This window comes from Squalius cephalus (assembly GCF_949319135.1).
Source record: "Squalius cephalus genome assembly, chromosome: 15".
Taxonomy (NCBI): Eukaryota; Metazoa; Chordata; class Actinopteri; order Cypriniformes; family Leuciscidae; genus Squalius; species Squalius cephalus.
The window spans coordinates 21,003,124-21,019,205 of NC_137136.1; the positions used below are offsets into that span (position 1 = coordinate 21,003,124).

The 16,082-nt window shown below is 38.3% G+C and overlaps 1 long non-coding RNA gene across 1 annotated transcript; it reads right to left on the reverse strand.

The window, feature by feature from the left end:
- Positions 1-2,566: 2,566 nt before the first annotated feature.
- LOC307172820 lies at positions 2,567-3,593 on the reverse strand. Its single transcript, XR_013823771.1, has 2 exons — positions 3,099-3,593; positions 2,567-2,913 (listed from the first exon to the last, which is right to left on the reverse strand). It is a non-coding gene; the product is annotated as an uncharacterized lncRNA (long non-coding RNA).
- Between the last annotated feature and the right edge of the window lie 12,489 nt (positions 3,594-16,082).

A 16,082-nucleotide genomic window follows, 5' to 3' on the forward strand; every position in this document is an offset into this window, starting at 1 on the left:
CTTGCCAGAGCTTAAGGCATGATTTATAGTTGTTCAGTGGAGTCTCAAAGGGAATGAACAGGGAGCTCTCTTGAAGACTGGTGCGTGCTAAGGATATAATGCATCAAATGTATCTCAGTGAATAAAATGTACAGTAACATTGTGTCTGAGTCTCAATGATTCTTGAGAGTCAATGGGAGAAAGAAAAAGGGTGGAAATGTGGAATGCTTGTAAAGAAAGGCCAGATTCCTGTACCACATTACAATAACTGCACATGGAGAGCCCAGGGAAGTGATTTAATGAGTGGAGGTGGAGAAGAGGTTAAAGGTGCTGTATTTTTTTCCTTGATTTCCCAGAAAAAGTGTTAATACTGTGGCGCTGTGGTGCTAGAAAAACATTGCTTTGTTTGTTTGAGCATCCCGAGCAGCCTAACTGAAGGAGGTCTGTAATACCTGGTGGCTCCTCAGCTCCTGTGGATTATGAGATCAGAATCTTAGCAAATGCAGTCAGTCATTGTTTGCTTGTTTCATGAATACTGCGTATTTGGACGTCGTATCATATGCAGTTGTTTGCATGCTACAGCCTAATAGGGAGTGCATATTTTAAATGCAAGGAATCATTTTTGCAATTATGTTTGCTTATGGAAGGGGCACAGAAATTGCACATGATAACACTTTAAAAACATAAAAAATAGCATTGAGGTTAAAATTCATAATAGTCCTAAGGGTACTAGATATAAGTCTCACCCTGTTGCCATCAGTCGAGCAATCTTAATAATGACCTTGTAAGGAAATTTTATTCAGGGAAAAAAGGGAAGACTGCTAATGTGAATGGGGAAAATCTGTCTTGTGCTGTGCGATTAAATTTGAGCACTAGTGTCATCTTGTGGATGGTAACAAAATCCGTCTTTACAGAGGGAGTTTGCAGTGTCTGCCTTACCCAATCAGAATTTAGACACAGATAGTATTAATCTGGGTTTATTTTATTTTATCTTATTTAATTTTTTGTGATTTATGCATTGATTATAAACAATCTGATGTGGGCTGTGTGTTGAGAAGTTTGATGAAGGCCTAGTAAAGGCTATATACAAAAAAAAAAAAACACCCTTAGCTGACAAGAACCGAGTCTGTTGCAGATCAGTAGCCTACTTTCACAACTGTTAGTACAACTCAACTGCTGTAATTGCTTGTAAAGTATATCCTGCTCAAGCTAAATCTGTATGGATAATTAATTTTTTTTTTTTTTTTTTTTTTTTACTTGCGTTTTGTTCAGGTTCTGAATCAATTTGTTCAGTTTGTTGAGTAGCCTAATAGCCTACACGGAGCATAAGAGCCCTCTGGCGGCAAATATGAAATAATAACAAGACTTCTTGTTCAAGATTTCTGAGTGAAACAAACAATTCACATTGCACCATGCAGCAGCCAGATTTCAAATGAAAGAAGAGGTGAGGATCAATTAAGACCTGAATTACAGTGTTACATTTTGTTTGTTTGTCACAAATGTGTTATTGGCTAACAGTCCTCCATCTCACGTTGACCTGATATCAAAGATTCATGAGTATGACCCAATTATATTTTAAATTACATTCCCCAATACCACAACATATCACTTCTGCATTTTTTATGTTTTTTTCTCTCACCTCGGTCGTCTCAGTTATGGTTTCTGTTCAACCTTAACTTCCTAACAGAAAAACCACCTGTTTCACAAAAACCTTAAAAGACAGAAATTAGAAAAAAAAATTTGCCAGGTCATTTTTTTTTTAAAAGCGTTTTTATTTATGAACAAAAATATGATAATATGCTTATAATTCGCTACAGATTCGACAGGCACACTCACATCCCTGTGGCTAGTCCTTTTGTTACAAAAATTCTTATTCGAGGTATTAATGTGTAGCCTATAATTTCTGTCGTAGAACAAAACATGAACCAGTCTAAACCCACAATTCTAAAAACCCATAGCAAATTTACCTTATTGTGCAATAGCTACCAGTTTTCGTGAATGAAATTAGGTTTAGTAGGCTATAGGCTACTTCTTTTTTCTTTCTTTACCAGTGTCTTTCAGCTGCATGGCCAAACATTTAAAGAAGAAGAAGAAGAGGAAGAGCGTCTAAGATCCATCCGAGACAAATATTGTTATGCAGTTCAGTCGTTTGTGGCAACAACTTCAATTACAGTCGATTTAAAAGTACTTCATTTATTATTTTTATGCACAATTATTAACCATATAATATGTTTTAAACCTTTTTATCATAAGAAATTAACACACAAAAAAAATATATAAATAGGCTACAACAAAGGATGCCTTTTTAGGTCTTTATATGTGTAGCACTAAAAACATACTTTCTGAGTCTTACAAAATGTAAACCATCACTACCAAAGTACACAGAAAAGAAAGTACGTTTATCACGGTAGTTTTAGTCCCCGAGCTCCCCTTAGCCCCGCAGTCCAGCTGGTTATTGCTTGGCGTTCTGCTTTCTGGGTTTCCTTCAAAATGGACCGGTTGACAGGCATCTCCTATCTCTTCACAAGCGAGGATGATGTGTTTGGTTTCATTGCGCATGTTTCTGATCCCACACGCGCCTTCAGTGATATCGATCCGCACCGTTACGAAGGAGAATTTTTCTTTACTGATACACAGGTTACCGGACATGGTCTTGCCCCCAGCTTTAGTACACACATTTTCCACCCGCTGTTTCTCGCTGGCACGGAAAAACGACTGCGTCGGTCTTTTGCACGTTTGAATTTTCCTCAGGAAAGATTCCCACGCGTTTTGGTCCCACGTTTTTGGCACCCCATCAGGAATATGGCGCTTGAGGAAAACATTATGGGCGTTGTTGTACTTCGCAGGCATACAAGGCTTAGAGTTTGGATCCACCGAGTGACTTTGAGGCAAAACAAATGCCAAAAATACAAAAAAAGGAAACATTTTGAAGACCTAAAGAGAGAAAAAAGTAGATGTTTCTCAAAACTATTACGCTTAGCAGTCAGTTCCTAAGTGGTCCCTATATAGTCATCTAAAAATAGCATGCTAACCACAGCTCTGCTGGGGTCTGTGGAACGCGTGTGGTTCACTCCCTTAAAAGCAAACTGAGCATTGGATTAATGATTAGGCTTACTTACCGAAATGTTGCAGACCTACACCTACGTGTTGGTGTCTACGTTTGCGAAGCCCTCCGGTGGACAGTCTCTTTCTTCTTTCTTATATCTTTTTTTTTTCCATCTAGTGTGGAGCTATTTCTCTCTTTGAGTTTCAATCTCCAAGTGTATGACCAAAAGCCTGAATCTTGTTATGACACGTCAACCATCAGCTCCCTCAGTTATGATTGTGAGCCATAGGTTGACTCATTGTCTTTTTTCGGCAGATTAGAAATTATAGTTTAGCTATACTCTATTATTTGGATATTAAAGGTTGGGTAGGTAAGAATTGTCTAAAGAACTTTTTTTCAAATTGGCTTAAACTGTCTTTATATACCAATACATAATTAAAATGTAAGTACTTTGAAAAAGAGAGTATAAAAATTGAGTGACTATAGTGTATTTAATCTTCAAAAAACACAGCTCATTAATTCCTACCGGGACGAAACAAGTGATTGGCTTGCGCGACTGTCACTCTCCGTCGCCATGACTACCGCAGCTATTACTGGCTCTGCCCACGTGCGCGCAGTCGCGCACCCATTTTTAGGTGGGAGTGAATGGAATTAATGAGCTGTGTTTATTGAAGATTAAATACACTAGAGTCACTCAATTTTTTATACTCTCTATTTCAGAGTACTTGCATTTTAATTATGTATTGGTATATAAAGACAGTTTAAACAAATTTGAATACAAGTTTTTTTTCGACAATTCTGACATAGGCTACTGACTTCTGACATTCTGATTTTTTTTTTTTTTTTTTTTTTTTTTTTTTGCAGTTTATACTATTTTATAGCACTTACTATTCAATTCTCTATCTGAATTAATGATTTAGTTGTTTAATTGTATAAATTTAATTGATATAGGCTAGCCAACCCTAAACGTACCCGTTGGTAAACCTCTTGAAATGAACAACTGCTTTTAAATGAGTTTTTCTTGGATAGAAAGACTATTTTCTGTGTCTGTGCAAGACTTCAATTCTTTAGCTTCACGTCTGACACTTAACAAAGCGCAGTAAATGGTAAAAAATTGCTCTACAGACGAGTGTGTTTAATAAGTGCGTAAAAAAATTAAAATAATTTGAAAACAAATACCAGTTGGCAGTTTACAACATCCAGCAGCACAATGAACGGTTTTTGCACAGCTAAATAATAACTGGAGACTGCTGACACCAAAAGCCTTGAAAGTTCAAAATGGTGGGTCTAGTCTTTGCATCTGTTTGTTTGAATCAGGTCTCGTCTGTTGGAGTAGAATTGGCTAGTGGTGCTATCACAAAAAAATTCATTCTTGGCATTCAGAGAACTTTATACCAGATGTCTTGTGAAATTAATTTTGTGTTCTGAACACACAAAAAAGCCTTTATTTTGTTAAAACAGTTACAGTGAGAAAGTTGTTTTTATAGATGACATTTTTCCCATCAACGATTTCATCAACCAACAGAAAAAGGTCAGAGTTACAGAACATTACAGCCAGAAAAACACTTATTCCTCATAAATAGACTTGAGCTTTAGTTTACTGCAGTCTGGTTTGTTATTGTTGGGTTTCATCTTTTTTGTATTCACCTGAAAATGATCAGGGAGACATTTGTTTTTAAATTTATCACAGGCAAGAATAACATGCTGTTCCTGACGATTGACACTTTTGACTATTTTTTTCTTACAGTCAATGTTAACAGTGATGAAGGAAAAAGACTTCTTGCTGATGCAGAGGTTGCCCTTATACATCTTTCCTCCTGATGAACACACAGCTGTCACATTGTTTTTTTCACTGAAGGCAAAGAATGACTGAACTGGCCTATTCCAGGTGCCGATTTTGTTAATGAACATCTTCCAGTTCTCTTTTTTCAGATCGGTTGGTGCGTCATTCCGTACGTGCCGTTTAAGAAAAGTGTTGTGACCATTCTTGTTTTCCGCTTCAGTGCAGGGCTGAGACGGGTGCAGGATGTCCATCTCACTCAGACAGGTGTGGAGTACGAGATTCAAGATGATTACGAATGACAGCATTTTTAGAACCTAAGAATGTTTGTATCAAATCAAAAATGTAAAAAACGTTACATATACAGTATATGTAGAAGAAATTACAGATAGTCACTATAACTTATAAAACCAATTCCGACCATTATTTAACAGTTACACATTCTCTTACATGATACATATATCTATTCAATGCATAATTAGTAAAACAGTACATTACCATATTGTGAGAAGTGTGCCGTCACATCAGGCGCAGTCAGATCTTTACTGATTCACTTCTGTTCACTTCTGGTCTTGCATGAGAAATGGATAGCTGATAATGAAGTCAACAGGAAGTGGGACACCACCATTCTTTTTTATTAAGCATCTTGTCTGTCTGTAACTGTGTCAGTTTAATTAAATTGCTATGTTGTGCTTTATATATAATTGTGTATATAATTGTGAAGCAATAGAAGCCAATACAGTGCAAAGATTATACAATAGGCCAATGCACAGTAGGTTACACAAAGCTTGCAGTTTCATGATGTGATACAAGATTGCTTCACACACAAATGGTCAGTCAAATCACCTTTTGCTATATGCACTGAACGTTCAGGTCTCACTATCGATATTTTGACATTAGTGAAATTTGAGTGTGCTGTGTTCATTCCGATATGTATTGGAAGATGTAACACTGACAGCAGTAGTGTTTAAATAAAGAACAAAAAGCAGACATAAACCCTCAGATTTTTACAGGAGGATAATTTGGCAGTACTATTGTCATAACAGGATGTAGTAGATAACACATAGTTTATATTTGTGAGTATTTTTGTCCACTCAAATGCTGTCAGATCTTTAACTCCGCTGATTCACTTTCTGTGTGTGGTTTATGATTAAATGAGCTCATCAGGAAGTGGGCTGTAAAGCATCTAGTCTTTCTTTACAGTCTTTCATTTAATTTTAGATTTCATTTTGATATTTATATTTAAAAAAAAAAAATGATTGTGCAGATTTTCTTTTTGTTAAAAATGTTGCTTTTTTATGAAACAAAACATTAAAGTGTCGATAAAAAAGGATGCATGAAGCTAGAATAAAATGTTTAAAATGGAAAGAGTTAAAGTACAGTTATATAATTTTAAAGTATTAAAAAATTATAAATAGGAACATAGTAGTATACATAAAGTGCAAAAATAATATATAAAATGTAAATTATAAGTATGATGTTATGTTCATTTAAAGAAAGCATACAAGTATACTTGCAGTATAAAACTGTTAAACTAGTTTAGGCCTACTTCAAAGTGTACTTTCATAAACTAAAATAATGTACAGTAGTAGTATTAAAATAGTAAACTACTAGTATACGTATCCAGGTCCTGCCAATATCCAGCAACTTCGCACAGCCATTGAAGAAGAGTGGACCAACATTCCACAGGCCACAATCAACAACCTGATCAACTCTATGCGAAGGAGATGCATTGAACTGCGTGAGGCAAATGGTGGTCACACCAGATACTGACCGGATTGTGGCCAGCCTAAGGCAGCACCTGTGCAATAATCATGCTGTCTAAACAGCATCTTGATATACCACACCTGTGAGGTGGATGGATTATCTCGACAAAGGAGAAGTGCTCACTAACTCAGATTTAGACAGATTTGTGAACAATATTTGAGAGAAATAGGCCTTTTGTGTACATAGAAAAGTCTTAGATCTTTGAGTTCAGCTCATGAAAAATGGGGGCAAAAACAAAAGTGTTGCGTTTATAATTTTGTTCAGTGTACTTTAATGGGAGTTAGTTGACATGTAGTTGCAAAGATACTTGAAGCTATCAAAATAAGTGTTGCCACAGATTGTTTCAAAGCAGTAATAAACAGGACAATTACAATCAATGTGTCAGGGGTCTGTCACTCCAGTTGGTTTAATTCATAGTTTGGTGACAGAACCTTGTGTAAATATGCCCAAGTAGTTTACACTACTTTCATTTGAAAGCTTTCTGTAAAACCGCATTCTCCTATCTTAAAAATATATCTAAATTACGACATATGCTTTCAATGAAAAATGCGGAACAGTTAGTTCATGCGTTCATGACCTCAAGGCTATATTATTGTAATGCTCTACTACAGGGTGGTTGCCCTGCATGCTTAATAAACAAACTCCAGAGTTTTTACTAGAACCAAGATTTTAAAATATTGCTGATTACTTACAAAGCACTAACTGGTTTAGCTCCCCAGTACAAAATCAACTGCTGTCGGTAGATCCTTTTTCTATTTAGCACCTAAACTTTGGAACAGTCTTCCTAGCATTGTTCGGGAAGCAGACTGTCAGTTTAAATCTAGACTAAAAACACATCTCTTTAACCTGGGATACACACAGAACATTATACATTTCTATTATTCAATCCAGTTGAAAGATTGTTAGGCTGCATAAACTAGGTCAGCTGGAATCGGGAACACTTCTTATAAAACATGATGTAATCGTTACATAATAAGAAGAATGGCATCTACGCTAATGATAGTCTTTCTGTTTATTCTGAGGTTTACTGTAGTCAGCCGGATCCGGGCCATATCCAGATCAGATGGTGGACCTGTGCCTAGACACGAGCACAACGCAGCCCTGAAGTGTCAGCAGAGATTGTGTCAACTAGACTCTCCCCTGTGAAGGCCTCATTGACACAGCGTGTATTGTTAAAAGCTCTATATAAATAAAGGTGAATTGACTTGACATGCGGCTTTGAAATTGCTCGGGTCATGTGCTCCTTAATGCATTGTGTGTGCGGAGCTTGGTGTACGGATCATTTTTATACTAATTTCTGTGACCTATGTAATTCTGTGGCCGAAGAAGGCACTGTTGTCACCCTAAAGGCATTGATATTCTCACTGCAAAGTTTTTTTTAGTTCTTTGCTTAGGGGTAAAAAGAAGTTCAAAATACACGACCAGTATTCTGTTAGCGAACATCCCAAAACCGCCCACGCTGCTGACAGTGGTGTTTAAATGAATATGTAAATATGTGCTGCACGCTTTCCTTTCAATAACAAAAAATAAATAAATGACAGCGGTGTGAGAACAGCAGTTAAGAAAGCATCTTATCATAGCGATGTGGATAAGTTTGCACCAGCTCTGCAATTCGGCACTCCAGCAAAGTCACGTCATGTTTATTTATATAGCACTTTATGCAATTGATTTTTTAAAAGCAAGCAGCTTTATAGTAAAAAAAAAGTGTACAGTAAACAGTGTCTCTTTACAGTTGTAGAATTATAATTCAATTTCTACTATAAAGCGGCTTTCCAGTGTATTCATGTTTTTAATCGCGGATATCTGACCTCGATAGACTGAACAAGGTACATCTAACTGCAGAACCACGTCACAGCAGTCTGAGAATAGCAGCACCAGGCCAGCAGCCTCAGACCCAAAGTTAGTGTGGTGCTGACGAACCCATATCCCGCCCAAACTACTAACCCTACCCTTCTCTATAACTAAAAGCTCTACCTTATCGAATGCCCATTCCCACCCCACCACTAAACCTAGCCTTAATGATGCTATAAGCTCCACCCCAACACTGATCTAAGACTGCTGGCCAGGCGCTGCTGTCCTCACATTGCTGTGACGTAAGGATCTGCGGTTCTGCAGTTGGTTATAATTGGACTAAACAGAAGAAATGAACTGGAGAAGATTTCCACGTCGAAGAAGGTGGAGCCTCAGAGCCACACCTGCCTATTATGTAATTATGTATTATGTAATCCCCATGGACCAATGGTAGTTTGAAGGTGTTTACCAGCCAGAGCTGGTAAAAAAAAGCTGTTTTGCACTCCCGAAACGAACACAAAACGAATTTCATTTTAGCCTAATTTTGTTCGAAATGATGTCACAACATTTCGCTCTTCGATTTCGCTTGTAGTATATCGGGGCCTTTACCCTAACACCAACCCTGTCCGTAACCCTAGCATCACTACAGCGCCTACTATGGTCACAGAATTCAGTGTTCGATTTTGGTTCAGTGTCGAGGTCTAGCCATTCATGCTCTATGTTTTTTGCTGTGAGCACACGGTTCGAGTGTTTATTCCGTCACCGTGTGTGCTCTTGTCTGGTCTTGTACATATTTGTTGTACACCTGGCTTTTGAGTTTTCATTGGTCAGGGGTATATTTCAGAAAGCAAGGCCACATACTGTATAACCTACTTTAATCTGAACTCTTGGTTGATTAGCCTAAACCTTGCTTATGTCAGTTCCAAAAGACCTGTGAAACGTTAGTTCAATTAACTTCCAATTGGTAACCCAGAGTTAAGTTGCATGCATGGTGAGTACATAAAGACATTGCCAAAGGATCACTGATTTCTGGGGTCACCATGGAAATGGATGCTAAGAAAAAGCATGCCAGATACGTGAAAGTTTGCAGTTTAAGTGTATTAGATTAAGAACACCTTGTAACACAATAAAATAATGACTATGATCTAATCTGAGAATAAAAAACAAATTTTATGATATAAATGCTGGAATAAGGCAGATCATTTATTAGTGGCCATCTGTAATGTATTGACACTGACCCGTGCACCTACTGAGCCACAGACTCTTTTTCTTTTTTCTTTTTAGAACCATCATGATATGGTTGTGTAGACCCACAATCTTCAGCACCTTCAAACCTCAAAAATTATTTCCCACTGAGTCAGAGTAATACTATGGTCAAAGGTGAGAATGTCAAGTTTTTCCGCTGTTAACCATCTATGACTTGTTAAAGTTGAGAAGTAGGAAAGACTACTGCCAATATCCAGCAGCTTCGCACAGCCATTGAAGAAGAGTGGACCAACATTCCACAGGCCACAATCAACAATCAACCTGATCAACTCTATGCGAAGGAGATGCGTTGCACTGCGTGAGGCAAATGGTGGTCACACCAGATACTGACTGGTTCTGACAGTAATAAACAAGACAATTACAATCAATGTGTCTGGGGTTTGTCACTCCAGTTGGTTTAATTCATAGTTTGGTGACAGAACCTTGTGTAAATATGCCCAAGCAGTTTACACTACTTTCATTTGAAAGCTTTCTGTAAAACCGCATTCTCCCATCTTAAAAATATATCTAAACGACATATGCTTTCAATGAAAAATGCTAAACAGTTAGTTCATGCGTTCATGACCTCAAGGCTATATTATTGTAATGCTCTACAGGGTGGTTGCCCTGCATGCTTAATAAACAAACTCCAGAGTTTTTACTAGAACCAGGAAGTATGACCTTATTAGCCTGGTTCAGTCAACACTACATTGGCTCCCTATTGAACATTGTATACATTTTAAAATATTGCTGATTACTTACAAAGCACTAACTGGTTTAGCTCCCCAGTACAAAACCAACTGCTGTCGGTAGATCCTTTTTCTATTTAGCACCTAAACTTTGGAACAGTCTTCCTAGCATTGTTCGGGAAGCAGACTGTCAGTTTAAATCTAGACTAAAAACACATCTCTTTAACCTGGGATACACACAGAACATTATACATTTCTATTATTCAATCCAGTTGAAAGATTGTTAGGCTGCATAAACTAGATCAGCTGGAATCGGGAACACTTCCTATAAAACATGATGTAATCGTTACATCATAAGAAGAATGGCATCTACGCTAATGATAGTCTTTCTGTTTATTCCGAGGTTTACTGTAGTCAGCCGGATCCGGGCCATATCCAGATCAGATGGTGGACCTGTGCCTAGACACGGGCACAACGCATCCCTGAAGTGTCAGCAGAGATTGTGTCAACTAGACTCTCCCCTGTGAAGGCCTCATCGACACGACAGCCATCGGCACTGATCCTCAACAAACCCGTCTCCATACCGGCGTGACGGAACTTGATAATATTCTGAATGTTCTGATCCAATCAGACTTCTGACCTTTAAAGGGGACATATCATGCTAAATCCACTTTTTTAGCCCTTAAATGCATTTTGTTGTATATTTGGAGTGTTTAGAAGTACAGAAAAGATGAAATTATTCTCTTCAGGTGCTTCGTTGATATCTTTATATTCTGTTTTGGTCATATTTTTCAACCTGTTCCGATTTTTCTGTTATCTATGACGTTTTTTGAACTATCACGTCACAGTATTTGCAGCGGAACTGCCAAATAAGGACATTGACTTCCAGCCCAACACTTCGAGCGATCCGCCATTATTATTTCTCGCTGCAATTTTGTAGTCCAAGCTAAAGGATGCAGAAGTTACGAGAGGGTAAGTTAAAATGATCGGTTGTTGGATGTAGTAACCCACACGCTTCATTACACCGTCTAATGTAGATGAACTGCCGCGCTTGTGGCGCATGTTTAACTGAAAGAACGAGCAGAGAGAGAGAGAGACCCGGTCTCGCGCGCGCTCGCACTCTCTCTCGGAGCCCGGCGAAAGTGTAAACAAGACATCACCGTCTCCAAACTAGACGCTGTCTTGCTCTCTCTCCCTCGCACATATTAATCAAAATAAATCGACACGGTGGTAAAAGGTTGGAAGACCAAAGTTTCATGTGTAAATAAATACAGTAACACACCATTGCGATACATCCATATGAAGACGTTGTTCTACAGGTTCGTCGTCTTCATTTTCATTTCGCTCCGGCTCCAACTCTGGCTCGAACATGTAAGGCTGGCTGGACAAGTCTTCCGTTGTTGACATTTTGTTAATAACGTGTGAATAAAAAGTTTCTGTGCCGCTAGATAATCCTATCTCTGCTATCAGACTACAAAAATGGCCGAACGGGGTGGAGTTGAACCTCTGCATCCTGGAGAAGGGGGCGGGGTATGAAGTGTCTCAATTGTATTTAAAGAGACCGCACCAAAACGAGTTGCTCTCAGAAGCACCTCAGAAAAGGGGTAGAAAAGGGGCCCGTGGAGCTATAATAATGAGGAATTCAGACCCAAGCATTGCAGTTCCGCTTTATATAGACCACAAATGTATGATTTATATGTAAAAAGGAACAATTTAAAAGCATGATATGTCTCCTTTAATGCTGCCTGAATCATAATCATACACTGTTCGTTTGTTGGCCAGAGGAGAACTGGCCTCCCGACGGAGCCTGGTTTCTCCCAAGGTTTTTTTTTTTCTCCATTCTGTCACCTGATGAGTTTTGGTTCCTTGCCACTGTTGCCTTTGGCTTAATTGACTAAATTAATAATTTTTTTACAACAAAAATTAACCATCACTGAACTTACTTAAGCTGGACTATGATGCTATTTTCTTCTAGATCTGCTGTACAGCCAAAACAAACTTTGTTGCATTATTTTCCTGTTATCACTGTAAAGCTGCTTTGAAACAATTGTTAAAAGCTCTATATAAATAAAGGTGAATTGACTTGACATGCGGCTTTGAAATTGCTCGGGTCATGTGCTCCCTAATGCATTGTGTGTGCGGAGCTTGGTGTACTCTGTGACCTATCTAATTGACCTTTCGCCGAGCCCCGCCCCCCTTAGTTACTGTTGCTACGTCCGACAAACAAATGGTCAAACACGACCAGCGCGACAGATTGCCATGACGGAAAGAGGTATACCCGTGCGTGTCAGTGACCATTTTTGGAGCAATACCTCCGCGATATCCTCCAGATTGAGGCAAAAAGGTTTACAGTATGCAGTGGAGGGATATATTATAATATAAAAATACGCAATGAAGGAGACACGACTACTATCTACGTCTCTATCGAGGCTAATGCTTAACGTTACCGGTGTTCATACACATCATTTGTGATTATTATATGACAAAGAACAAGGAAACAAGTGTTTAAAAGCATTGTAAGACACTTACTGTTGTGTTTTTGTGTGAAAGAAAAAACTGTCTCTGAAAATAAAAGTATATTCTTATACTTAAGAATATAAAAGAAAGAAAAAAAATAAAAATAATTTCTTATGTGTGTTTTTTCGCATAACACGACTAACATTTTAAATGCTGCAAAACACATGGGAGTTATATTGTCGATGCTGTAGTTTATTTGATCAGTCACAGTATATCATTAATTTGACTTTTCAACTACAATTAGGCAGGTGAACTGAAAGCTTTTACAATAGCTATAACTTAGGCCTATATCATTGACAAAAGTATGTGGTGCATTTTATTCCAAAAATGATTTTCTTTCTCAAATTCATGCTTCAAGTTGACAAAGCACAATAAACGAAATCACACAATAACTGTTTAACCAGACATAGCCTTAATTTGCATCTAAATAACTTTCATTGATTGTCTTTCATAATGCACTTACCATAATATTTATTAGGGGGACAACAGATCACAAAAATCGCGGTTGAGACCATAATATTTATTAGTGGGGCAACGGATCATAAAACTCGCGGTTCAGACAATATTATGTTTTTTGAGTTACAGATAGGATCGTTTTTCAGATCAGAAAAACAAAACAAAAAAACCTTTAAGTAGCCATCGATACCACAGCCAGCAGACGTATTTATGCTTCGTAATGTTCGACACATTTAACTGGGATTGGGGCCGTCCACACTGTTTTATCCATTGTAGGCACCGCTCACGTTGTGTTTTCGGCTTTGGGAATGGAAAGAGCATAACTCCTCCAGACAATCTCTCGGGGTATGTAGTGTCCGATTTACAAACGCCATGGGCGCACGCTTCACCATCTTGCTAATTTTTGTCGGACCTGCTCACATAGTAACGGTTGCTATGATGTGTGATTGGACAATGGCCGTTTTGGGGGAGGGGCCGGCGAAAGGTCAATTCTGTGGCCGAAGAAGGCACTGTTGTCACCCTAAAGGCATTGATATTCTCACTGCAAAGTTTTTTTTAGTTCTTTGCTTAGGGGTAAAAAGAAGTTCAAAATACGCGACCAGTATTCTGTTAGCGAACATCCCAAAGCCGCCCACGCTGCTGACAGTGGCGTTTAAATGAATATGTAAATATGTGCTGCACGCTTTCCTTTCAATAACAAAAAAAAAAACTAAAAAATGAGAGCGGTGTGAGAACAGCAGTTAAGAAAGCATCTTATCATAGCGATGTGGATAAGTTTGCACCAGCTCTGCAATTCGGCACTCCAGCAAAGTCACGTCATGTTTATTTATATAGCACTTTATGCAATTGATTTTTTAAAAGCAAGCAGCTTTATAGTAAAAAAAAAGTGTACAGTAAACAGTGTCTCTTTACAGTTGTAGAATTATAATTCAATTTCTACTATAAAGCGGCTTTCCAGTGTATTCATGTTTTTAATCGCGGATATCTGACCTCGATAGACTGAACAAGGTACATCTAACTGCAGAACCACATGTCACAGCAGTCTGAGAATAGCAGCACCAGGCCAGCAGCCTCAGACCCAAAGTTAGTGTGGTGCTGACGAACCCATATCCCGCCCAAACTACTAACCCTACCCTTCTCTATAACTAAAAGCTCTACCTTATCGAATGCCCATTCCCACCCCACCACTAAACCTAGCCTTAATGATGCTATAAGCTCCACCCCAACACTGATCTAAGACTGCTGGCCAGGCGCTGCTGTCCTCACATTGCTGTGACGTAAGGATCTGCGGTTCTGCAGTTGGTTATAATTGGACTGAACAGAAGAAATGAACTGCAGAAGATTTCCACGTCGAAGAAGGCGGAGCCTCAGAGCCACACCTACCTATTATGTAATTATGTATTATGTAATCCCCATGGACCAATTGTAGATTGAAAAAAGCTGTTTTGAACTCCCGAAACGAACACAAAACGAATTTCATTTTAGCCTAATTTTGTTCGAAATGATGTCACAACATTTCGCTCTTCGATTTCGCTTGTAGTATATCGGGGCCTTTACCCTAACACCAACCCTGTCCGTAACCCTAGCATCACTACAGCGCCTACTATGGTCACAGAAATCAGTGTTCGATTTTGATTCAGTGTCGAGGTCTAGCCATTCATGCTCTATGTTTTGTCTTTTGCTGTGAGCACACGGTTCGAGTGTTTATTCCGTCACCGTGTGTGCTCTTGTCTGGTCTTGTACGTATTTGTTGTACACCTGGCTTGTGAGTTTTCATTGGTCAGGGGTGTATTCCAGAAAGCAAGGCCACATGCTGTATAACCTACTTTAATCTGAACTCTTGGTTGATTAGCCTAAACCTTGCTTATGTCAGTTCCAAAAGACCTGTGAAACGTTAGTTCAATTAACTTCCAATTGGTAACCCAGAGTTAAGTTGCATGCATGGTGAGTACATAAAGACATTGCCAAAGGATCACTGATTTCTGGGGTCACCATGGAAATGGATGCTAAGAAAAAGCATGCCAGATACGTGAAAGTTTGCAGTTTAAGTGTATTAGATTAAGAACACCTTGTAACACAATAAAATAAAGACTATGATCTAATCTGAGAATAAAAAAACAAATTTTATGATATAAATGCTGGAATAAGGCAGATCATTTATTAGTGGCCATCTGTAATGTATTGACACTGACCCGTGCACCTACTGAGCCACAGACTCTTTTTCTTTTTTTCTTTTTAGAACCATCATGACATGATTGTGTAGACCCACAATCTTCAGCACCTTCAAACCTCAAAAATGATTTCCCACTGAGTCAGAGTAATACTATGGTCAAAGGTGAGAATGACAAGTTTTACCTCTGTTAACCATCTATGACTTGTTAAAGTTGAGAAGTAGGAAAGTCAAGATTTCAGAGAAGCACACACTCTTAGCTGAACAGCCAAGTTTATACTTTTTATTTTTTATTTTGAACATATATATATATCTGTTATTTTATCCTTTGAATCCTTTTGTCGGAAGTGTTGCTTTTTGGGATTTGTTATATTAGCCCAATGAAAAGACATTTTCATGAGTCAAATACAGTATTAAATCCTATTTGGTGAGTCTAGTTAGTAGGACGTACTTGTAATGATATTAATTGTGTCTAATGTAGGTTTGTAAAAGAGGTAAGTTTATGCTCTCTGTTGTCTTGTATACAAATGTCCCAGGTGTATTGATGGACTTACCTCACTGCATCTTCTAAGTTATAAGTGGACATTTATCCTAACCCAGAAGGTGACCTATAGCTATCCTAACGCTTTGGTCTGGCTTGGA